Consider the following 23975-nt stretch of genomic DNA (forward strand, 5'->3'; position numbering starts at 1 on the left):
TACATGCCCCTGATCTCATCATTTAAAGTTTTATGTTAACTGAAAAATCTTTCACTTTAAAGATTTTCACTTTCATGTTTCCCAGTACACTCAAAGTCTGACACAAAGGAGCACCTCTTGTCTCCTATCTCAAAACTCTGCCTATTGGTATAAGCAGAAGTTCAGATTCTTGAATTCACAACTCAACTTGAAAATCTTAAAGCTCGTTACACACACACACACACACACACACACACACACACCCTCTGCCTTGCCAACCTGGATCACTACCCTTATATAAGGAAGATACAACCAAAGCAAGCACAGAGATGGTTCAAGTTACAAACAATTAAAATATATATGTGTGTATTATCAAAAATGTTATCAGCTACTAAAAAAGAAACTACTGAGTAGGAAGTAGGACATCACAGATAAAGTAAGTTTGAATTCAGGATTCTAATAGGCTTTATTTCACATGTAATATAACATGGATAAAAACTAGGCACCTATAAGGTTCTAATAAAATTTTATTTGATCAAGAAAAAAATGGTGTAGAAATAGCTTTGATTTTTAAAATCCACTTAATCTAAATAAGGCAGATGACCAACTTCAAGCATCACAATTATTCAGCATAAAGAACCTTTCTTTAAACATGTTTCTCATCTTCCACAAGAAAAAAAAGTCTAGAAAAAAACCAAAACAAAACTTTTGTTTTTTGTAAAATATTCTAGTTCCTTAAAATGCCAAGAACAATCTGCTGGAACTAAATTTCAGTAAGGGGCAGGATTTACCTCAAGGCCATGTTCACCTGCAACCTGCTGATAAATCTGTTAAAAAACAAAACAGAAAAAGATTAAAAAAAAAAAAAATCAGACCATTGTAGCCACAATCCCTCAAACTGGGCAAAAGATACCAAAATCTGTTCTTTTCTTAGCTTTACCTATATCACTTTATAACTCTTGAGCACGTTATTAACATAATCTTTGGCTTCCCCACCTTAACAAAGGGGAAAGAGAATATGTAAAACCACCACAGAATCCTGGTGTAAACTAACACGGGTTTAATAATTCAAAATACTCAGAATTTAAGGCACCTTTATTAGATGAGATTGTAAAGCTGGTTAGAGACTTGGGATACAAAATGACACTGGTTTCTGGTAAAATTAAACTGCCTTTTATTTGGAAAAGTGTATGTTTAATAATTGACTTCCTGCTGATTCAAACAATATGCAATCACTTGTACACATGCAATAAAGTAATTTCTGAAGCATGTGCTTGGTCATCAATTTGCTCTTCTCATCCTCCAAAATGTGTTAAAATCTTACGTGGCTCACACAGTGGCAGCTGCCCCCAGCACAATTCACCATGATGTGGCATTCTGTAAATGAGACTAGGTTGGTCTCTATCCAAGGTTTAGCTATCAGAAGACTTCCTGGGGCTTCCCTGGTGGCACAGTGGTTAAGAATCTGCCTGCCAATGCAGGCGACACGGGTTCGAGCCCTGGTCTGGGAAGATCCGACGTGCCGCGGAGCAACTGAGCCCGTGCGCAACTGAGCCCACGTGCCACAATTACTGAAGCTCGTGCACCTAGAGCCCGTGCTCCTCAACAAGAGAACCCACCGCAATGAGAAGCCCATGCACCACAACAAAGAGTAGCCCCCGCTCGCCGCAACTAGAGAAAGCCTGCACGCAGCAATGAAGACCCAATGCAGCCAAAAATTAATTAATTAATTAAAAAAAAAAAAAAAAAAACTTCCTGGACCCTATGAAGACTGTACTACAGGAAAGGTCCTCTCCTCCACTTCCCTAACCAACTTCTCCAACTTCTGGTCACCTTCCTATCAATTAGAGTAAGATTCTCATGGGTTCACTATGTCTTTCTTCACCCTGACTCATCTATAAATTCACTACTCCTATTTTCTATAGTAAGACAATGGAAAGTGTATAATTGCTGTTGGTAGATAAGTAGGTCTTGAATTCAGTTTGCAAACAAGACCTGTTCTATCTACCTTTTCATTTAGGAGGCTAAAAGCAGAGTCAGCATGACTTCAAGGACTCCATTTTCTTAGTCTCCAGAAGAACATGACAAGTCCACCTTTTAAAACACTGTCCTCTAGCATGTCAAGATATTGAGGGAATGGTAATCTATTACTTTTATAACTTCAAGCTTTAAGAGATTTGAACTCTTACATATGCTTGCTTCATGGCAGCCAACGCTTAATGAATCTAAATGCAAGATAATAGTTTGTGGGCTTCCCTGGTGGCACAGTGGTTGAGAATCCACCTGCCAATGAAAGGACACGGGTTCGAGCCCTGGTCCGGGAAAATCCCACATGCCACGGAGCAACTAAGCCCGTGCGCCACAACTACTGAGCCTGCGCTCTAGAGTCTGTGAGCCACAACTACTAAGACTGCGTGCCTAGAGCCCGTGCTCCGCAACAAGAGAAGCCACTACAATGAGAAGCCCGCGCACCGCAACAAAGAGTAGCCCCCGCTTGCCACAGCTGGAGAAAGCCTGCGTGCAGCGAAGACCCAACGCAGCCAAAAAAAAAAAAAAGATAACAGTCTGTGATTTGGAAAGATTGCACCCAGTCAGCATCTTTTCTGTCAGTTAGGAAGTCTCCCGGAAGGAGCGTAACCATGAGTTGGGCACAGCTATGCCCCAAGTTAGTAAAATGTCCCAAATATTATAGAAATGCTACTGAACAGGGGCTAGTTCATGTCTTTCTACTTCAGGGCTTGTTTTCTGCTATTCCCCAATCCCAGAAAAAAGTTAAGCCTGACTAATTAATTGCTTTTTCTTCATTTTTCCCACACTTTGATAGATTCAGGTTTTTCTGCTCTATTTACACCTCACTCAAATCCTGGTAGAATTAAACTATCATTTATTTGAGTTATGCAAATTCAACTGAACAGTTTGCAGCTGATTAAAACAACATGCAGTCATTCAGATATAACCGATAAAAATGTTTTTATAGAATGAACTTGGATTCTAACCTTGCTGTCTCCCCTGTGCTCATTCCTAAGCCTAAATGTGGGTCTCTTCTTTGAAAGCAGCTTACGACATGTCCTTATATTCAAATAGACTGGACTGGAGACAAGAATATAATCCATTCATTGGGAAAGAATCCAACCAACAAAATTGAGATTTCCCAGCTACGCATTTAAACAAAGCAGGAACTTACTTTTTACAAATGGATTTACTGAGTACACACATCACTTCTTGGTAAAGCCATCCTATTATTCGGCCATACAGAAAGTTTTTACCCTCTGACTTCCCTTCATATCCCAAATACCTATCCAATTAAGGGGGAGGGGGCAGTGAGAGAGAAGGAAAACAAGAGAAGCATGATCCAAAAATAAGGATAGAGCTCTGGAAAAGACACTTGATAGTGTCTTTTGTACAATTTATAATTTATAAACCAGCCACAGATTCCTGGGAACCTGCATTGGATGCCACCCCCCACCCCTGGCTCCTTGCCCACCCAAGTAATGCCTGTATAAAAGTTACTTCTTAGAAGCATTGCCTAATTCCTCCCTCTCCCAGGCTAGGTTCCACATACTCACCTCCTTCAGAATACTTAAGTGGCTGGCTATACTGCCACCATGACCTGTGTCTACTCCGCTTGACTGTAAGCAAATCAAAGGCAGGAACTGTGCCTTCATAATCTCTGAATGATCAAAACACGGAAACAACAGTGTTCTGCTTTCAAAGAGCTCATATATCTGAAAAGAAAAGGAGACATCAAATTGTCTTCCAAATTAAAAGAAAAGCCTCTTTATTAGAAAGTAGCTTTCAAATCTGTGTGTACTGGTAGGAGCAGGGGGAGTACTTCTCAACCTTTCTTCTGTTCCAATACACCTGAGGGATCTAATACATAATCCCATTAGTTAGCAGTGGGCCATGGTGACTTGTAATATGGGCAGAGTGGGAGGCGCGTAGAAGAATCTAGGGGGTGGGGAAGATGTGTGTGGCCTAGAAAGCTCCTCCCCATCACTGCAAGAGGTCTTTGACACATTTAATATTATAGTTTTGACTACTCTTAATTAAGAGAGCCCAAAGGTCTACAATATGTTTACTTAAAATGCTCTGAAACATAAATTTGGTTCATATCCTCTGGAGGCTGGTGAGTGGAAGTTACCCCCTTGGCCCCGAGCTCGACAGACGTTCTGATGTCACAGCACAACAGGACTCTGGCTCTCTGCTGGTCTTAGAATCTAAGACTTTGATCGAGGAAGTTATATGCCGTTGAGGTAATGAAAAATTTAGGGACTTACAAAGATCACAGGCGATTCCTTCTCAAATGTTGTGTCCTTTTTTTTTTTTTTTTAATACTTTTTTTGGCTATGCAGCACGGCCTGTGAGATCTTAGTTCCTCGACCAGGGATCAAACCCGTGCCCCCTGCAGTGGAAGCATGGAGCCCTAACCACTGGACAGCCAGGAAATTCCTTCAAGTGTCTTTAAAAAACCATTTTATGGGAAAGATGTCCTTACAAGTGATACAAAGTAACAATTACAGTAGCTCAATGCCAAACAACAGCTCCACTCCTCGAGACAACCTTGGCCAAATTTATGTAATACCCTCAGGGTGAAAAATCAGAAGGAGGCACTCCTCATTACTGAAATCTCATCCTTTCCTAAAAAGTTGATGGCTGGCTAGAATTTTCAGAGAGTGGGATCCTATGTTTCACTACTTTAAAGCAGAGAAGTATGTTCCCAGCCCTTCAAAGAACTTCAAGCCAATTTCCCCAAAATAACCACATATAACTGTCAAAGATTTCTGCAAAAGAGAAGGCGTTTTAAACACCAATTACCTACTTATGTGATAACTATGAACTCAGTATAATTCCAGTAGAAATTATAGAAATATAAGACTGTCCCTGTTATTCCATTTTTTAAAAAATTTATTTATTTATTTATTTTTGCTGTGTTGGGTCTTCGTTTCTGTGCGAGGGCTTTCTCTAGTTGTGGCAAGCGGGGGCCACTCTTCATCACGGTGTGCGGGCCTCTCACTATCGCGGCCTCTCTTGTTGCAGAGCACAGGCTCCAGACGCACAGGCTCAGTAGTTGTGGCTCACGGGCCTAGTTGCTCCGCGGCATGTGGGATCTTCCCAGACCAGGGTTCAAACCCGTGTCCCCTGCATTAGCAGGCAGATTCTCAACCACTGCGCCACCAGGGAAGCCCTGTTATTCCATTTTTAAGGTGATACTTCTGCTCATGTCACAATCACTTGCTACAGCAATCATCTGTCTACATCATCTAAAAATTTTTTGAAACATTTGTACAGAGCAGTTATTCTTAAAAGTCTGGTCATGGGCTTCCCTGGTGGCGCAGTGGTTGACAGTCTGCCTGCCGATGCAGGGGACGTGGGTTCGTGCCCCAGTCTGGGAGGGTCCCACATGCCGCGGAGCGACTGGGCCCGTGAGCCATGGCCGCTCAGCCTGTGCATCCGGAGCCTGTGCTCCACAGCGGGCGAGGCCACAGCAGTGAGAGGCCTGCGTACCGCAAAAAAAAAAAAAAAAAAAAGTCTGGTCCCTGTGAGGGCCCCTGAGATCCTTTCACTTTAACAACAGAATGTGTGCTTGTATATTCTTGTGTTTAAAGACACCTCTCAGTTTTAATTTCTAATACCATAAATATTGATATATATAACACACATAAATGAGAGCTCTTTGGAATCCTCAATAATTTGTAAGGGAGTCCTGAGAGCAAAAAGTTTGAAAATAATTTATATAGAGTAACAGTGGGTCCCTCACAATGAACATCTAGTTGAATGAGTTCCTCAGTGGAAAGACTTCCCCTGTGTGATGCTAACAGTTTTCAATATTTGCTAATGTTCAGGTTGTTTTCTAGACCTCTTAGGCTTGCCCACGTTCCTACAAGACATTTCCACCTAATAATATGGGAAAGATGAGATAGATAATGCACAATAGTTTTAAACAGCATGAGCACTAAGTGCAGTATTACTTACGCAGACAGCTGAGGTGTGACTGCAATGCCCTCTACAGCATCTGCCCTGGACTTGCGGGCAACTTAGGAGTTCTTTATAGCTAGTTTCTGATTCAGACAGTGTTTTGAGTAAACATTTCCACAGATTGTTACAGTAAATATTCATAGTGAGAACTCAAATAATAAATAGTGATAAGTCTTCCAAGGTGAGCATATACCTATGAACACTGGGCCTTTCTGTGTAAAGGTGTGTAAGAGGTACACAAAGTTTCATCTTCACGTTTTGTTACTACACATACGTTCCTGAATAGGAAATGATAGATGCATCTACATCTATAGAGTATCTAAAATGTAAATAAATGACAGTTCTAACTCCTGACACATAGTGACTTTGCCTTTGATGGATTCATACTGCACCTAAATGTACACCACCACCCTCTTCACTCCTGCTCACTTCCCCCCAAAAAGACTTGTTCAGCAATCCAAAGAGATGGTATGGTGTGGAGGAAAGAATTATGGGTTGGAAATGAAGAAATCTCATTTCTAGTCCCATCTCTATCACTAACAATCTGTGTTACTTTCAGCCTGTCTCCTCTCAAAGACTGAGCTTCAATTTAAGATGAAAGGAGGGGGGACTTCCCTGGTGGTGCAGTGGTTGGGAATCAGCCTGTCGGTGCGGTGGACGCGGGTTCGAGCCCTGGTCCGGGAAGACCCCACATGCCGCGGGGCAGCTGGGCCCGTGAGCCACAGCTACTGAGCCTGCTCTCCGGAGCCTGTGAGCCACAACTACTTACGCCCGCGGGCCTGGAGCCGATGCTCCGCAGCAAGAGAGGCCGCCGCACTGAGTAGCCCACGCACCGCAGGGAGGAGTGGCCCCCGCTCGCGCAACTAGAGAGAGCCCGTGCACAGCAGGAAGGACCTAATGCAGCCAAAAACAAATAAATAAATAAATTTTAAAAAAAAGATGAAAGGAGGGGTATGCCCTAGACGGTTATGTTCCACCTCTAATACCAAGTGACTCGCTTGGCCGATTCAGGAAGCTTAAAAATTACCAACTGTGAGTGTACTTTTTCAAATTAAAGCAACAGGCGCTGCTGCCTCAAGCAGGAATCATCGATTATGAAAGTCTGGGTTTGTACAGACCTTCACGTTGCATACCTTACGCAACACAGGATAGCGCCCATGGGAAATTTCACCTGAGTTTTTTTCTTAAACTGCCTTCTGAGTGTGGATTTCTCCCTTCCACACCTATCCCCACGACAGCTCCGTGAGCTACCAAGCTCGTTTTTCAGACGAGGTCCAGAAAGCGGAGGACAATGAGTTAGTAATGAGACCTAGGTCGCCGGTGGCGCTGACACGGCGACAGATACACCGACTCCTCACCTCTACTCCGGTTCCCCTCCGCGTCTCCTGAAGCCCGACACTCCAGCCAGCCTGCCTACAAGGATGCTGTTGTCATTCGCCTCGCCGGGTGGCCGGAGATCGGCCTTACTTTACGCGACAGAAGATGCCTGCTCGGGCTTCCCTGGTGGCGCAGTGGTTGGGAGTCCGCCTGCCGATGCAGGGGACATGGGTTCGTGCCCCGGTCCGGGGGGATCCCACATGCCGCGGAGCGGCTGGGCCCGTGAGCCATGGCCACTGAGCCTGCGTGTCTGGAGCCTGTGCTCCGCAATGGGAGAGGCCACAACAGTGAGAGGCCCACGTACCACAAAAAAAAAAAAAAAAAAAAAAGAAGATGCCTGCTCTCCGGTGTCCGATCTCGGTGGCAACTCCTTTCTCTTTCCGGCGGAAAAGAGTTCTTTCCGCTTCCCGGGGCGCCGGGAGGAAGTCCCGCCCCACGCAGTAGCGTGAGGTGGCGCCGCGCACAGGCGCGGGGAGAACTAAGTGCTTGACGCTTTCTGGGAGGTCTGCTGTACGCCGGGTAGGGTGGTCTAGAGGAGCTAGGGACGCGGGTTGGGGGAGGGGTGTGTTTGTTGTTGGGTCCGCGGCCGGAGAGGCCTGGGTGTCGTTCAGTGGGGCTTGAGAGAGCGGCTTGGAGACTCCATCTATTCGGAAAACAACTCACTTCTCCCACGGGGATCCTCCGGGGAATCAAGGCCCGCTACCCCCACCCCAGCTGCCCGTGTTTCTGGCATTGCTCCACCTGCCCCTTGCTGTATTTAGTTTATTACTGTCTTTCGTTTATCTGTGTAGCCCCATATCTTGCCGCAATAATGGCTACCATTTGCTGAACGTTGGCTGTGCATCTCACACAGTAGCTCATAAGCGCCTGGTAATTCTTGATTAGTAGGACTGTTGAAGCTCACTCATTCCTTTACCACCGCCGGGATTGAGCGCCTACGTAGTCCTGGGCTGGTCTATGGATATGGCAGTCTTTGGGTTGGGAAGGTAAATTAGAAATTAAAATTGTTGTTGTCTTAGTTTCCTAGGGCTGTCATAACGGAGTGACACACATTGGGTGCCTTAAAACAACAGGTATTTATTTTCTCACAGTTCTGGAGGCTGGAAGTCCGAAATAAAGGTGTCAGCAGGATCATGTTTCCTCTGAGACTAGGTAAAACCCTTCCTTGCCCCTTCTTAGTTTCTGGTGCTGTCCAGCAATCCTTGGTGTTCTTTGGCTTGTACCTGCCTTCCTCCAGTCTCTTAACTCTGTTCTCATGTGGTGCTCTGTGTCTCATCTCTTAAAGGAACACTAGTCCCGTTAGATAAAGGGCCCATCCTACTCTAGTATGACCTGATCTTAACTAACTACATCTGCAGTGACACTATTTCCAGATAAAGTCACATTCTAAGGTCCAGGAAGGACATGAATGGGGTGGGGGTGGGGGGAATGTGACACTGTACAACCCAGTATAGCTGTCAAAGAGCTTAAGAAGTAGTCAAGCCAAACTCTGACAATAAATAGCTGTAGTACAAGTGAATTCAAATATAATTTCATTGGATCTGAGAAGTTTTCATGGACATTTGGACTATCCCCTTGATAGGTGGGTATGATTTGGATGTGCCATCATAGACAGCATGCTAGGCAAACAGACATCACAGACAAGCACAGGTTGGAATGTAAAAAGAAGTTAGGTTAAAGCAGGAGGGATCTTGAATGCAGGCTGGAGTTTGGAGTCTGTATTGTATATAAAATGAATAAATTGAGTGCAGGGGGGTTGTGCTTTGAAGATTAATTAGCAGCTTGGGCCAGACTTACTTTGTGTTACTTATTCCAGTTTAAGAAGTCGTAAACCCTATGGTCTGAGCATATCCTGTGCTTTTTCATCCTGGTGTCCCTGATCATGCTGTCCTTTATTCCTGGAATGCTGCTTTCAAGCTGCATGATTTTTACTTGTTGATTTTTTTTGTCATGGAAATTGTGGTGTGAAATGAGGTGGGAGAGGAGAGTTGTTCAACTTTAAAACATTTTTTTAAATTGAAGTATAGTTGATTTACAATGTTCTGTTAGTTTCAGGTGTACAGCAAAGTGATTAATATATATATTCATGTATTCTTTTTCAGATTCTTTTCCACTGTAGGTTATTACAAGTTATTGAATGTAGTTCTCTGTGCTATACAGTAGGTCCTTGTTGTTTACCTATTTTCTATACAGTAGCAGTGTGTATGTTAATCCCAACCTCCTAATGTATCCTTCCCCCGCCTTTCCCCTTTGGTAATCATAAATTTGTTTTCTATGTTTGTGTCTATTTCTCTTTTGTAAATAAGTTCATTTGTATCAGTTTTTTAGATTCTACATATAAGTGATATCATATGATATTTGTCTTTCTCTGTCTGACTGACTTCACTTAGTATGATAATCTCTAAGTCTATCCATGTTGCTGCCACACATGGCGTTATTTCTTTCTTTTTTATGGCTGAGTAATATTCCATAGATATATGTATGTGTGTATATATATATATATATATATATATATATATATATATATATGCCACATCTTTATCCATTCATCTGTCAACAGGCATTTAGGTTGCTTCCATGTCTTGGCTATTATAAATAGTGCTGCTGTGAACATTGGTGTGCATGTATCTTTTAGAATCAGAGTTTTTGACTTTTCTGGATATATGCCCAGGAGCGGGATTGCTGGATCATATGGTAACTCTATTTTTAGTTTTTTAAGGAACCTCCAGACTGTTCTCCATAGTGGCTTCACCAATTTACATTCCCACCAACAGTATAGGAGGGTTCCCTTTTCTCCACACCCTCTCCAGCATTTATGATTTGTAGACTTTTTGATGATGGCCATTCTGACCTGTGTGAAGTGATACCTCATTGTAGTTCAACTTATTTTGTATTGTTAGCATCCCCCTGATAGAAAAACCTGATAAATACAGCACAAGGGGAAGAAAAAAAAAATGCTAGAGACCAAACTCACATAGATACAAAGCTCTAAAGTAAAATATTAGCAAATTCAATCCTGCACTTCATTTGGAACAAGAAAGCACTTATGAAATGATTTAATATTAGAAAATCTGGGACTTCCCTGGTGGTCCAGTGGTTAAGACTCTGCCTTCCAATGCAGGAGGCACGGGTTTGATCCCTGGTCGGGGATCTAAGATCCCACATGCTGCAGGGTGCGGCCAAAACCTGAAAAAAACAAGAAAAAGAAAGAAAGAAAAAAAATCTGTTGCTATAAATCATTTGTATAGTTTAGAGGTTTAAAAATTGTATGATCATCTCAACTGATAAAATGTTTTCTGAAAAAATTCAATATCTACTTAAAACACTTTCAGCAAAATGGGAATGGATTAATAAGAGTTGATAAAAGGCACCATAAATCTATAGTAAATATTGTACAGTAAATATAGTATAGTAAATATAGTAAATATTGAACGATGAAACATTAGAGAAATTCCCATTAAAGTCAGGGAAAAATGGATACCCACTTTCACTGCTAATTTCAACATGGTGTTAGATTTTCTAGCCAACGCAACAAAACAAGAAAAAGATAAAAAAGATTAGGAAAGGAAGAAGCAAAAATATTATTTTCAGATGATGTGATTTTCTCTCTAGAAAATGCAAGAGAATGAAATGACAGACTGTTAGAACCAATTAAATGGTTCAGCAAAGTGGCTAAATCAACATATAAAAACTTAAAATTTTCTTATATACCAGTAATAAGATAGAAAAAAAAGGAACCTATCAGAATACACTGAGCAAAAGATGTACAAGAATTTTATGGGAAATATGAAATATTATTGAAAGACATGAAAGACTTAAGTAAATGGAGATTTTCATGTTCCAGGATGAGAAAATTCAGTGTATTAAAGATAAAAGTTTATGACAAAAATTTTTGAAACAGTGCCTATCAAAATACTGATAGGCTCTTCAAATAACTTTATTTGGTCAAAGTATATTATTCTTTTGATACACTCCCAAGTGCCATTTATTGATATTTTCTTTAGAATATATCTCTTATTAGTGAGATTGGTATGTAGGTTTTTTTGGTACTATGTTAATTGTATGTTGGTATTTAAAATTATATGAGATCCCTTAAAATAAATTAGGGAGCATTTCACATTTTTCTATGGTCTGAAATAATTTAAGCAACTTTAGAATTATCTGCTCTTTTAAGACTGAATAGAGAACTTGGTTGTGAAACTGTTACATGAAGCATTATTACATGTGAATTTTAAACAAGGTGTCTACTCTCTTCTATGATAATTGAATTACTCATCTTTTCTACTTTTTCTGGATCAATTATAATTTGCTTGGAAGTCATCCATTTCCAGAAGTTTTTCAAATTAGTTGTCATTGTGCTAGACATAGAATTCTCTTATGATTTAAAAAATCTGTTCTGCACATGTGGCTGTTTACTTTTCTCATTCCTAACCTTACATAATTTTGCTTTCTTTTTTTCTAAGTCAGGCTCACAAGGGATTTGTCTATTTTGTTGCACTTGTCAAAGAACGAGCTTTGGAGTTTGTTTTTCTGCTATTCTATTTTTCAATTTTAGTTTTTGTGATAATTCTTCTTCCTACTCTCTTTTGTTGTTCTTTTCTAACTTCTAAATACGGATCTAAGATTTTTAATCTTTTGTTTTTTGGTTTTGTTGTTATTGTTTTTTATATGTATTTATTTATTTTGGCTGCTCTGGGTTTTAGTTGTGGCATGCTGACTCTTAGTTGTGTCACACATGTGGGATCTAGTTCCCTGACCAGGGCTCGAACCCGGGCCCCCTGCATTGGGAGCGTGGAGTCTTACCCATTGGAACACCAGGGAAGTCCCTTTAATCTTTTGTTTTTAATAAAGACATCTTAAGGCCATAAATGTGAATACATAAATCTGAATACAGCTTGTGTTGTGTTCTATAGCTTTTAAAGTATTATCTTTTTCATTCCTCTTTACATATGTTGTAATTTTGCTTGTAATTTTCTCTTTGATCCAAGGTTTATCCAGGACTTGGTATCATTAAAAATTTTTTTAATCATCTTTTTATTTTTCCTAGTTTTATTATGATCAGAGAATTAGGTTCTGTACTTTTTTTTTTTTTTTTGCGGTACGCGGGCCTCTCACTGTTGTGGCCTCTCCCGTTGCGGAGCACAGGCTCCGGACGTGCAGGCTCAGCGGCCATGGCTCACAGGCGCAGCCGCTCCGCGGCATGTGGGATCTTCCCGGACCGGGGCACGAACCCGTGTCCCCTGCATCGGCCGGCGGACTCTCAACCACTGCGCCACCAGGGAAGCCCAGGTTCTGTACTTTTTTTTTTTTTTTTTTTTGCCATACGCGGGCCTCTCACTGTTGCAGCCTCTCCCGTTGCGGAGCACAGGCTCCGGACGTGCAGGCTCAGCGGCCATGGCTCACGGGCCCAGCCGCTCCACGGCATGTGGGATCTTCCCGGACCGGGGCACGAACACGTGTCCCCTGCATCGGCAGGCGGACTCTCAACCACTGAGCCACCAGGGAAGCCCGGTTCTGTACTTTTTAAATTAAGGTTTTCTTCTTTGTCAAGAACATAGTCAATGTTTACATATTCCATGGACACTTAAAATATGCATATTTTCTACTTATATTTGGAAAATTCTGTGTTTCTATTACATCAGTGTATTGGTTTTAGTATTCAAATTTATTGATTGCAGAATTCAATTCTCTGATATATTTCCTAGATCAGTCTAATTCTAAAAGAGGTGTGATTGAAAATTACAACTTAAATGTATTTTAAACTAGTTTTTCTTGCATTTCCAAAAGGTAGGTTTATGTATTCAATTGCTATGTCTTTGGTTTGTACAGGACTATGACTGCTCTATCCTTTTTGTAAATTGTGCCTTTTATAAATTAATTTTTATCCTATTTAGTGCTTTCAATTTATATATAACCAATATACCCTTATCTGATGTTAATGTTACTGTTCCTTCTTGGTTCTCTTTACCTCTGTCTGATTTCTCTTGGCTTACCTCTTTATTTTCAGTCTTCCATTTTACTTTATTTCATTTCTAGTAAAAAAATTTATAGATATAACAAATGAGCAATTTGAATTTTCTTTTTCACCTAGAGAGTTAAGGTACCATGCCGAAGCCAGCTATTGTGATGAGCAGATCATCAGATCCATGGTGGCTTAGAGCTGGGATACTTTTCTGTTGCAAAAAAAAATTTATATTAAGATAAACAGTAGTTTACAGTTTAGCTTGTGATATCACTATTGTAAAATATCATTAAGTACAAAAAATAGCCTAGAAATATAGCCATCAAAATCTTGACAACAGACTTCTCAGGCTGCTCAGTAATAAAAAACAAATGAACTATTGTTAGGATTATTTATATGCTATATGGAATTAACCAAGGACCAAAAGCCTGTCATCTCCTTAGCTAGAAACAGTGTACCAATGCTCACAACCCCCTCCCCTTTATCTCAATACATTTGGTAGCTTGATGCTACAAAAAAAACACCCAGCTAATTCCTTTTAGATATGTTTCTGAAAGGGAAAGGGGACATCAAGAAAAGTCTCAAGTAGAACAGCCAAATCAAACAGAATTGCTAACCAGTTAGAACTTCCTTGTGACTCCAACAGCTGCACATGTGTGTCCTCTAGTGCTAGGTAAGTGAGCAGGACTGCAGGAGCATAGATGCTCCTGATAAAGTGACTGGACATCTTTTTCTTCTTCTTCTTGAGTGGCTGTTGCCCACTGTGAACTCTCATAGTAAACTAATCGGCCCCCTGTATTCTATTCCTTTCCAATTGTCCACATAAATGGACACACCTAGACTCACTCACAGATGCTATGACCCCTGAAGACAAAAATCTGGCTTTTTTAAAAAAACTCTGTACCCTCCATATCACTTAGCTTTGAAAAGCCATCACCCAGACATTGTTGCTGAATTTGAAAGGACAGAGTTATATGAAGAAAACTTGCTGAAAGTCCTCAAAAACAAAAAGGAAGGCCTAAATGATGGAAAGGTGCATCAAGGCCTTGAACATGAGGATTCAATACTATAAAGATGTGATTTCTCCTGAAGATACTGCAATATTTTTTCTATCAGTTACTCTCATTTTATCAATTACTGTCATTATGCTTATATCAATTTTCCAGGAGAACATTTCACACTTTCCCCTCTCTCTTCAGAACTCTCCCCACCTCCTCGATTTCTTATTGATAATATAGAAGCAATCAGGAGATAACTCCACACTCAGTCCTCCCTCTGCCCCCATTTGCCTACCTTCCCAAATCTGCCCCATATAATCTCTCCTGTTAGTATGGATCAGTCCGGGCTCTTATTTACACCCAGTCCCTCCATCTGCGAACTAGATTCCGTCTCCTCTCAACCACTCTAAGGAGGCTGTGATCCTGCCATTATTCCTCTCTTCTCTGAATTGTCCACTTTTCCCTCTCTACTGGATGATTCCTGTTAGTTTACAGATAGACTATAATAACTGCTTTCATTTACAAAGATACCCCTCCCTTGACCCAATATCCTATTGCAGCCCCTACTCCATTTCTCTCCTTTCATTTACAGCAATACTCCTTGAAATTATAGTTCATTGTATTTATTTTCTCATCTTCTATTGTCCTTAACCCCCTCCCATCTGATTTTCATCCCCACCATAGCAAACCATTCTTGTTATGCCTCCCATAATCTCTTTTTTTGTTTGTTTTTAAATTATTTATTTATTTTTGGCTGCATTGGGTCTTCGTTGCTGCGCACGGGCTTTCTCTAGTTGCGGTGAGCGGGGGCTACTCTTCATTGCGGTGCACGGGCTTCTTATTGCAGTGGCTTCTCTTGTTGCGGAGCACGGGCTCTAGGCACGCGGACTTCAGTAGTTGTAGCACACGGGCTCAGTAGTTGTGGTGCACGAGCTTAGTTGCTCCGTGGCATATGGGATCTTCCCAGACCAGAGCTTGAACCTGTGTCCCCTGCATTGACAGGCAGATTCTTAACCACTGTGCCACCAGGGAAGTCCGGCTCCCATAATCTCTTAATCTCGACATTGAAAAATGTCAGACAATTCATGGTCTTCATCTTATTCCTTTTCCCAGCAGCATTTGAAACAGCTAATCTCTCACCCACTTCCTGACATTCTCTTCAGTTGTTCCCAGGGCACCACACTCTCCTCGTTTTTCTCCTACCTTGCTGGCTGCCCTTTCTCAGTTTCCTTTGCTTAATTCTCCTCCTCCTTTTCCTCCCAACCCTTAATCTTAGAATACCCCAGGGTACAGTCCTTTTTCCTTTCTACACTGACATTCCAGTTGGTTTCCTCCCATGTAATGACTTTAATCATCTCTATTTTAGTGCACCTCAAATTAACTCTTTAGTCTTGGCAGTTCCCTAGAACTCCACACTCATACATCCAGACATTAACCTCACTTCTCCGATTGATGGGTTTTTAAAAAAATATTTATTTTTTTATTTGGTCTTAGTTGCGGCTCGTGGCCTCCTTAGTTGCGGCAGGCAGGCTTCTTAGTTGCGGCTTGAGGGCTCCTTAGTTGCAGCACATGGACTCCTTAGTTGTGGCATGCGAATTCTTAGTTGCGGCATGCATGTGGGATCTAGTTCCCTGACCAGGGATTGAACCTGGGCCCCCTGCATTGGGAGTGTGGAGTCTTAACCACTGCACCACCAGAGAAGTCCCTCTGATTGATGTTTAATACATATCTCAAACTTAACAGGTCTAAAATTAAACTCTTGACTTCCACCACTCTCAAACCTGCTCTTCCCATAGTATTCCTCCTCTTATGATACCAGCATTCACCCAGTCACTCAGGCCAGAAACTTTGGAGTCATCTTTGATGCCTCTTTTTCAGACACATTCTACATCAAACCTATGAGCAAATGAGTTCTACTTTAAAATATATATACTGAATCTGATCACTTTTTCCCCCCAATATAATTACTAACCTAGTCCTAGCTACCAGCCTCTTTGCCTGGATTGCTGGCTGAACATCCTAACTGGACTCTGTTTCTACCCTCATCTCTCTCTACCACACAGAAACCAGAATAATCCTACTGAATCACCAGTCATTCCCCTGTCCCAAACTGCCCAGTGACTATTCATCACACTTTAAAATAAAATCCTATGTCCCTACCATGGGCTGCAAGGCCCAATGAGATCTCTGCCCCAGTCTGCTTCTCCAGCTCATCTCCTACTACTGTCCCCTTTGCTCTCACCACTTCAGCCATTCTAGCTTTCTTATTCCTCAAATATGCCAACTGTGTTCCTACCTCGGTGCCTTTGTACTTGCTATTCTCTCTGCCTGGAACTACCACCCCCTAAAATGTATGTGTGACTTGCCCCCTCACTTCATTCTGAGGTAGGGTTACCAGATACAATACAGGATGCTCAGTTACATTTGAATTTCAGATAAACTTAGTATGTATGTTTTGAATATTTGTTATCTGAAGTTCAAATCATACTGGATGTCTTGTATTTTCATTTGCTAAATCTGCCTTTTCTGGAGCTTTTATTGTTTTAGTTCATGGAAGGGGCTGCCTGTTCCTGGCTCCTCCCTCAGTCTCAGCTTTCCCACTGGCACAAGCCTGTGCCTCAGGTGTTAAAACACAATCCCTAAGGCATATATTTGGTTCAGTTACTTTGTGGATCCCAGGGCTTCAATTCTCATTGTTGTAGCCTCTTTATTTAGGGCACCTGAATATTCTCTCTGAGCAGGACCTTATGGGGCTTTCCCCCATAAGGGGGGACAGACACCCCCCATGTATTCCAGCTGCCTCTTGTTTGTAGAAAAACTTTAGCGTCCTACACCTTCCCCAAGTTCCAAAAAATAAATTTAATCAGAGAAGTGAGAAAATGCAGAAACAAAAGAAAACAGTCAAGCAAGACAAAATAATAATAGTTTAGCCATTAAACAAAGTCAAGGACCTTTAGTTCTTCCTCAAGGTCTATAGATAATATTCTGAGCCAAATCCTTTGAGCTGCTTTGCAAATACTGAAACCCCCACCAGGTGGAAGAAGTTAACTGTATGCTGAACACAAGCACATAGACCCCAGACCGGTTGGAACCAGAAGGTTGATGATGTTGACTCCCAATTACCTCACCATCAACCAATCAGAAGAATGTCCACAATTGATCACACACCCTGCAACCCCCCTCCCTCACCCTGTCTTTAAAAACCTTTCCCTGAAAGCCATCGGGGAGTTTGGGTCTTTTGAGCATTAACTACCTGGACACCTTGCTTGGTGCCCTGCAATAAATGCTACATTTTTCCTTCATCGCAATCTGGTGTGATAGATTGGCTTTACTGCGTTCTGGCCAGCAGATCCAAGTTTGGTTTGGTAACATATACATTATATATACATACACACATACATATACACACGTTTTAATATATATTTATTTATATTTATATAAAAGAGAAGCAGTCGGGATATATATATATATATATATATGTATATGTTGGAAGCAATCAGGATAGAGAGGGAGAGAGAGAGAACCAACTCTATATATATTTAAAGCCTTCTGCTTTCAGGCTGAACTATGTGTTTAGTTTTGGGTTTTTTTTTTTTACTATATTACTTTTAAAAAAAATTATTTAATTTATTTATTTTTGGCTGCGCTGGGTCTTCGTTGCTGTGCGCGGGCTTTCTCTAGTTGCAGTGAGTGGGGGGCTACTCTTCCTTGCAGTGTGCAGGCTTCTCATTGCAGTGGCTTCTCTTGTTGCAGAGCACAGGCTCTAGGTGCACAGGCTTCAGTAGTTGTGGCACGTGGGCTCAGTAGTTGTGGCATGCAGGCTCTAGAGCACAGGCTCAGTAGTTGTGGCACACAGGCTTAGTTGTTCGCGGCATGTGGGATCTTCCCAGACCAGGGCTTGAACCTGTGTACCTTGCGTTGGCAGGTGGATTCTTAACCACTGTGCCACCAGGGAAGCCCTGTTTTTTTTTTTAATATTTATGTATTTATTTACTTATTTGGCTGCACCGGCTCTTAGTTGCCACATGTGGGATATTTTTAGTTGTGGCACATGGGATCTTTAGTTGTGGCATGCAAGATCTTTAGTTGCGGCATGTGGTCTCTTAGTTGTGGCATGTGGGATCTAGTTCCCTGACCAGGGATCGAACCCGCGCTCCCTGCATTGAGAGAGTGGAGTCTTAGCCCCTGGACCACCAGGGAAGTCCCTAGTTTTTAAAAAGTATTGTATCTAGCATTTCAGTATGTAAGAAAAGGGAGATTTCATTTCCACATGAGTTCATCCTGCCATCTTTTTTTTTTTTTTTTTTTTTTTTTTGGCGGTACGCGGGCCTCTCACTGTTGTGGCCTCTCCCGTTGCGGAGCACAGGCTCTGGACACGCAGGCTCAGCGGCCATGGCTCACGGGCCCAGCCGCTCCGCGGCATGTGGGATCCTCCCAGACCAGGGCACGAACCCGCGTCCCCTGCATCAGCAGGCGGACTCCCAACCACTGCGCCACCAGGGAAGCCCCATCCTGCCATCTTGTCCCATAGTTGACAATTGATAATACATCTCCCCACTGCCACTCATTCCATCTCTATTTCTATGTCTATTTCTATGTCTGTCCTTCAAAGTTCATTGAACTTTGATGTGTGTCATCTGTCTCCATCTCTCTTCTGCATAACCTTGTTAAGATTACTGATTAATGACACCAAGGTCTAAATGTACAGGCAGACCCTCACATCATGTTTATGATTTCACAGTTTACTTTGGCAAAAACAGTTTAGCATATAACTGGAATTGTATTCTAAGGAGTCACAAGGAAATTTGGGTGGAGTCATGGATTTTCCAATGGTAAAGATTATGTTCCTTCTTTATATATTTCAGGTGTCCTGGGAAAGAACTTTGTAATGATGAAATAAAATCCATATTTTATGGCAAAATGAGAATAATTTAAACATAAAATTTTTCTTTGCCCATTTGGGCATCCTCTCTTCCCTTTAGTGTGTGTTATGCATCTACATTAACCAGACCCCCTTAGGAGATAACATTCCTCCTTAATCTTGCAAGGGGTCACAATGACCCACGACCCACTGCTCACTTCATATGTGTACATCTGGATTGTGTAAGCTGTAAATGATACATTTGATGTATAACCCCCTTTGTCTCAAAAACTTATATAACTGTGCTTTGACCTCTTACAGGGGGAACAGTTCTCAGAGATTTCTCAAAGACTCTCAGGTTATAATCTTCAAGTTGACTGGAATAAAATTTTCCATTTCTTTCTTAGTTCGACTATTGATTTTTTAAAAAATTGACAGTAGGTTCCTAAAGCCCAGGTCCACTATCTCTTTGCTTTCCCTTTTTCCCTGCCAGAGATCACACCCGCCTCTTCACACCCTACCTTTAGGCTGCCCACCTAGTTCTGAGTTATCAGGAGTGGATGGGGTCAGAGGACTTGCTAGGGCTCTTGCAATGGAGGGAAGACAGATGTCTCCTTTTACTCGAAATTAGGAAGCCGGAGGGTGAGTACAATAAGGTTTGAGAACAGGAAGCAAAATATTTCCATCCACCTTAGCTCTGGTCAGTCCCCCCAAGGATAGCCAATTGGAAGACAGGATTTCCAGGACCGGAAGCGCAAGGGCCAATCAGATCGCGGCCAGGCGGCCCTTGTCCTCTAAGGGGCTTCCCTCAATTTCCCCGCTAAAGAAGGTCCAGGTTAGAACCAGCACTGCTTAGCTCGCTCACTGGGCTTTTCTTTCTCCACATCCCTGCCTCCTTCCCTGCTCAAGTGGTAAGTTTTGAGCTCCTCTGATACGCCTCCCTTTCTTCCTCCTCTGTAACTCATAGAATTTCAGAGTCGTGAAAGAAACCTTAGCATCAGGGTCGAAAGTCTTGCTTTACAGATAGCAAAACAGAAAAGCAGAGTGTTGTTATCTCTACTGTCTTACCTGCGTGAGCTTCGTGGAAACTCCCATGATTCGTTATCTGTACATTTTAGTCAGTGTTTGGACTCTGATTTCTCTCAATGCTAAACTGAATCTGAGAGCAAGGGTGACACCTTGACGAGAAGAGGAGGTGATAACAGGTTTCCCGTGTGACGAATACAGGGGACAACTCCTGGATGCTTGGTGTGTGATGGTTTTTAAATCAATTCAAGACACCTGTGTAAACATAAGGGCGTTAGGGAGACAAGAGAAAGGAGACCCACTTTGACAGCAGGTGCTGTCATTGGAAGAGCATTCTTGGGTGAATCACTTAAATGCGTGATGTTAAAGAAAGGGATGTACAATCCTGGGCAAGTGCCTCCTCCTGCCTCACCTCACCTGGACAGTAATAATGCTGCAGTGAACATTGGGGAACATATATCTTTTCTAATTAGTGTTTTCTTTTTCTTCAGATAAATACCCTGCTAGATCATATGGTAGTTCTATTTTTAGTTTTTTGGAGGAACCTCCATAATGTTCTCCATAGTGGCTGCACTAATTTACATTCCCACCAACAGTGCATGAGGGTTCCCTTTTCTCCACATCCTCGCCAACACTTGTCTCTTGTCTTTTTGATAACAGCCATTCTAGCAGGCGTGAGGTGGTATCTCACTGTGGTCTTGATTTGCATTTCCATGGAGATTCGCAATGTTGAGCATCTTTTCATGTGTCTGTTGGACATCTGTATGTCGTCTTTGGAAAAATGTCTATTCAGGTCCTCTGCCCATTTTTTAATCAGGTTGTTTGTTTTTTTGATTTGATGTGTATGAGTTCTTTGTATATTTTGGATATTAACCCCTTATCAGATATATCATTTGCAAATATCTTCTCCCATTCTACTGATTTAATTTCAGCACTAGTTTTAACTTTCAGGAGGTTTTGTCCTCTGTTACTCTTTCATAACATCCTGTTACTGTTTTAAGGGTGCAATTTTCTCACTCCGTGTGTGTATATGTGCATGTGTGTGTGCATATGCATGCATGTTCTCTCCTGTTCCCTGAATTGTTGTTTTCAGTCTTTATATTGGAAGCTTCTTCATTGTCTGGGGGAATCTTGACTGTACATATTTAAGAATGAGCTAGTTATGAGCTCTCTGTACTTTGGTGAGATGTGTCACTGGGCCAAGATGATGGGACGGGAATGCTGACATTCTGAATGGAAGAAGGCAGGGTATTTTCTATGGAGCCATCAAATTTATTTAGTGAATAATGTTTCATTGTTACCATTAACAATGGTAAAATCTGAGAGGTAATATCCAAAATTATATGTTTTTATTTCTTTAGACATCTCTGTATTTTCTGAATTTTTTAACAATTAGTGTGTTTTTATTTTTTTATTTTTTTTGCAGTACGTGGGCCTCTCACTGTTGTGGCCTCTCCCGTTGCGGAGCAACAGGCTCCGGACGCGCAGGCTCAGCGGCCATGGCTCACGGGCCCAGCCGCTCCGCGGCATGTGGGATCTTCCCGGACCGGGGCACGAACCCGTGTCCCCTGCATCAGCAGGTGGACTCTCAACCACTGCGCCACCAGGGAAGCCCCAGTGTGTTTTTAATAACCAGAATATATATAAATCTATTTTTGAAGTAATGACTATCTGTATACATAAAATTTTGTGTATGTCTTGATTTCTCTAAGCCAAGTGCCCATATTTAAATTATTTGTTCAGGAGAATATATTATTTGAAGTTTTAAATCCATATTTTCAAATTTCCTCTCCAGAAAGAATGCAAATATATATTTACCAGCAGTATTTGACAGTACTAGTTTCCTAGACCCTATTGGAGCCAAGGAATGATAGGTCATCACTCATTTTTTCCTTGTTAGCCAATTAGATAGGTTATCACTTCTGGTGCTTTCTACAAGGCACACCTCATATGAATAGCACTCAAGGAGTTAACCTTTTCAAACTGGTATTTGTACACTCTCCAAAGTTTTTCTTTGCTTTTAACTCTTTCTATGTCAACTTTTTTTTTTTTTTTTGGTCTGTCTGGTCTATTTTCTTATGAGTAGTTATCAAAAGAACCACTTAAATGTTTGGATCCCTTCTCTACTGAGTCCATAAAAATCTGACAACTAAAACAAATTCCTGAATTCATCAGATTCCAAAATGATTTTTCCTCTGGTTGAGTCAGTATAGGGAGGGAATTAGGAGTTCAGGACTTCAAGTCAGACTGCCTGAGCTCAACTCCTAGCTCTACAACAACATCTGTAACCTTGGTCTAGTTAATGAACTAGACTCATTTCCCTCATCTATGTAATAAGGACTATGTGAAACTATCCATATAAGCATGTGACACAGTGCTGGTACATAAAAAGCTCTTAAGTTATGTTTATTACTATCATTGCGACATTTATAAGAAGGAATACTCCTGGATAGGTATAATGCTATGGACTGAATTGTGCCCCCCCACCAAATTTATATATGAAGCCGTAACCCTCAATATGATGGTATTTGGAGGTGGGGTCATTGGGAGATAATTAGGTTTAGATGAGATCATGAAAGTGGGGCCCTCATGATGGGATTAGTGCCCTTATAAGAAGAGAAACCAAAGAGTTCTCCCCCCACCCCCCTAATGTTATGAAATAGCAAGACAACAGTCGTCTAAAAGCCAGGAAGAGAGCCCTCAGCAGGCCTCCACTGTGTTGGCACCCTGATCTCAGACTTCTAGCCTTAAATACTGAAAGAAAAAACTGTCAAGCTAGAATTCTTTACCAATTCTATACCTTCTTTCAAAACAAATGGTATACCAATTCTATACCCTCTTTCAAAAGCAAAAGTGAAGTAAAGACTTTCTCAGACCTATTAAAGCTAAAAGAATTCAGCAGCAGCAGACCCTCCCTACAAGAAATATTAAAGGAAGCCATTCAGGCAGGAGGAAAATAGCACCGGATGGAAACCTAGATCTACTCAAAGAAATGAAGCACATCAGCAATGATAATTACATGGATGGGTATATGTTTTCTCAAACAGAACAACCTGTTCCTAGGAAGAGCTATCCTGTTCTTATGACACTACATAACTGAAACAAAGAAAGAGTTAAGATACTATGTTTTTCCAGTTTCTGCTTGGAATTAGATATGGATCATTCCCTCCTGTGGTATAACTCCCTTGACTGAGCAAAAACATGTGGAAAGTCATTTCTGTGACTTTAGCCAACAGTTTGTTGGTCATTATCCATTTCTTCACTAACCTGGAGTGTACATAGCAGTAGGAGGCAGATTGTTTTCTTAATTTGTTTTCAATGTTTCACCTCATTTGTTTCTGTGGTTATGAAATGAACAGATTCTCTCTTCACTCTGAGATACAAAATTTAAAACTTTGGTTCACCAAAAGTTTTAAAAATAAAGGTGAATTTGTGAATTGTATAAGTATCGGAATTAAAAGCAAAATATTCTGTTTAAACTACCACTTAGGAGCAAATAAATTGTGTACATGTACTATAAGCTCCTTTATTGATCCTAGGTTTGTCTTTTTTGAGATTTTCATAGGCTTCTCCATTTCAGGCTCACATATAGCTTTATTGCTTACTTTCCAAACTTCAGTTTGGTTGTTTCTCACCTATATGTGTCTTCATTGTATGTTTGAAACATTGAATGTTTCATTTATGGTTACATACAGACAGAAACTCATTATCTTTTGAAGAAACCAATTTATGGCAATAATCTGTGATAAAACACTATTTTAGAGGAAAAGTGGTTCTTATTTGTTACAGCCTGTTT

At 41.3% G+C, this 23975-nt stretch overlaps 2 long non-coding RNA genes across 2 annotated transcripts; one reads left to right on the plus strand and one right to left on the minus strand.

Annotated features, from left to right (window-relative positions):
* Positions 1–487: 487 nt before the first annotated feature.
* On the minus strand, positions 488–7765 carry LOC307049990. The gene is made up of 3 exons (XR_013810774.1): positions 7314–7765; positions 3546–3704; positions 488–806 (listed from the first exon to the last, which is right to left on the minus strand). It is a non-coding gene; the product is annotated as an uncharacterized lncRNA (long non-coding RNA).
* A 49-nt stretch (positions 7766–7814) lies between these two features.
* On the plus strand, positions 7815–21790 carry LOC307049997. Its single transcript, XR_013810775.1, has 3 exons — positions 7815–7851; positions 8424–8484; positions 21606–21790. It is a non-coding gene; the product is annotated as an uncharacterized lncRNA (long non-coding RNA).
* Positions 21791–23975: the final 2185 nt, after the last annotated feature.

Source organism: Hyperoodon ampullatus, assembly GCF_949752795.1.
Source record: "Hyperoodon ampullatus genome assembly, chromosome: 3".
In the NCBI taxonomy this organism is placed as follows: Eukaryota; Metazoa; Chordata; class Mammalia; order Artiodactyla; family Ziphiidae; genus Hyperoodon; species Hyperoodon ampullatus.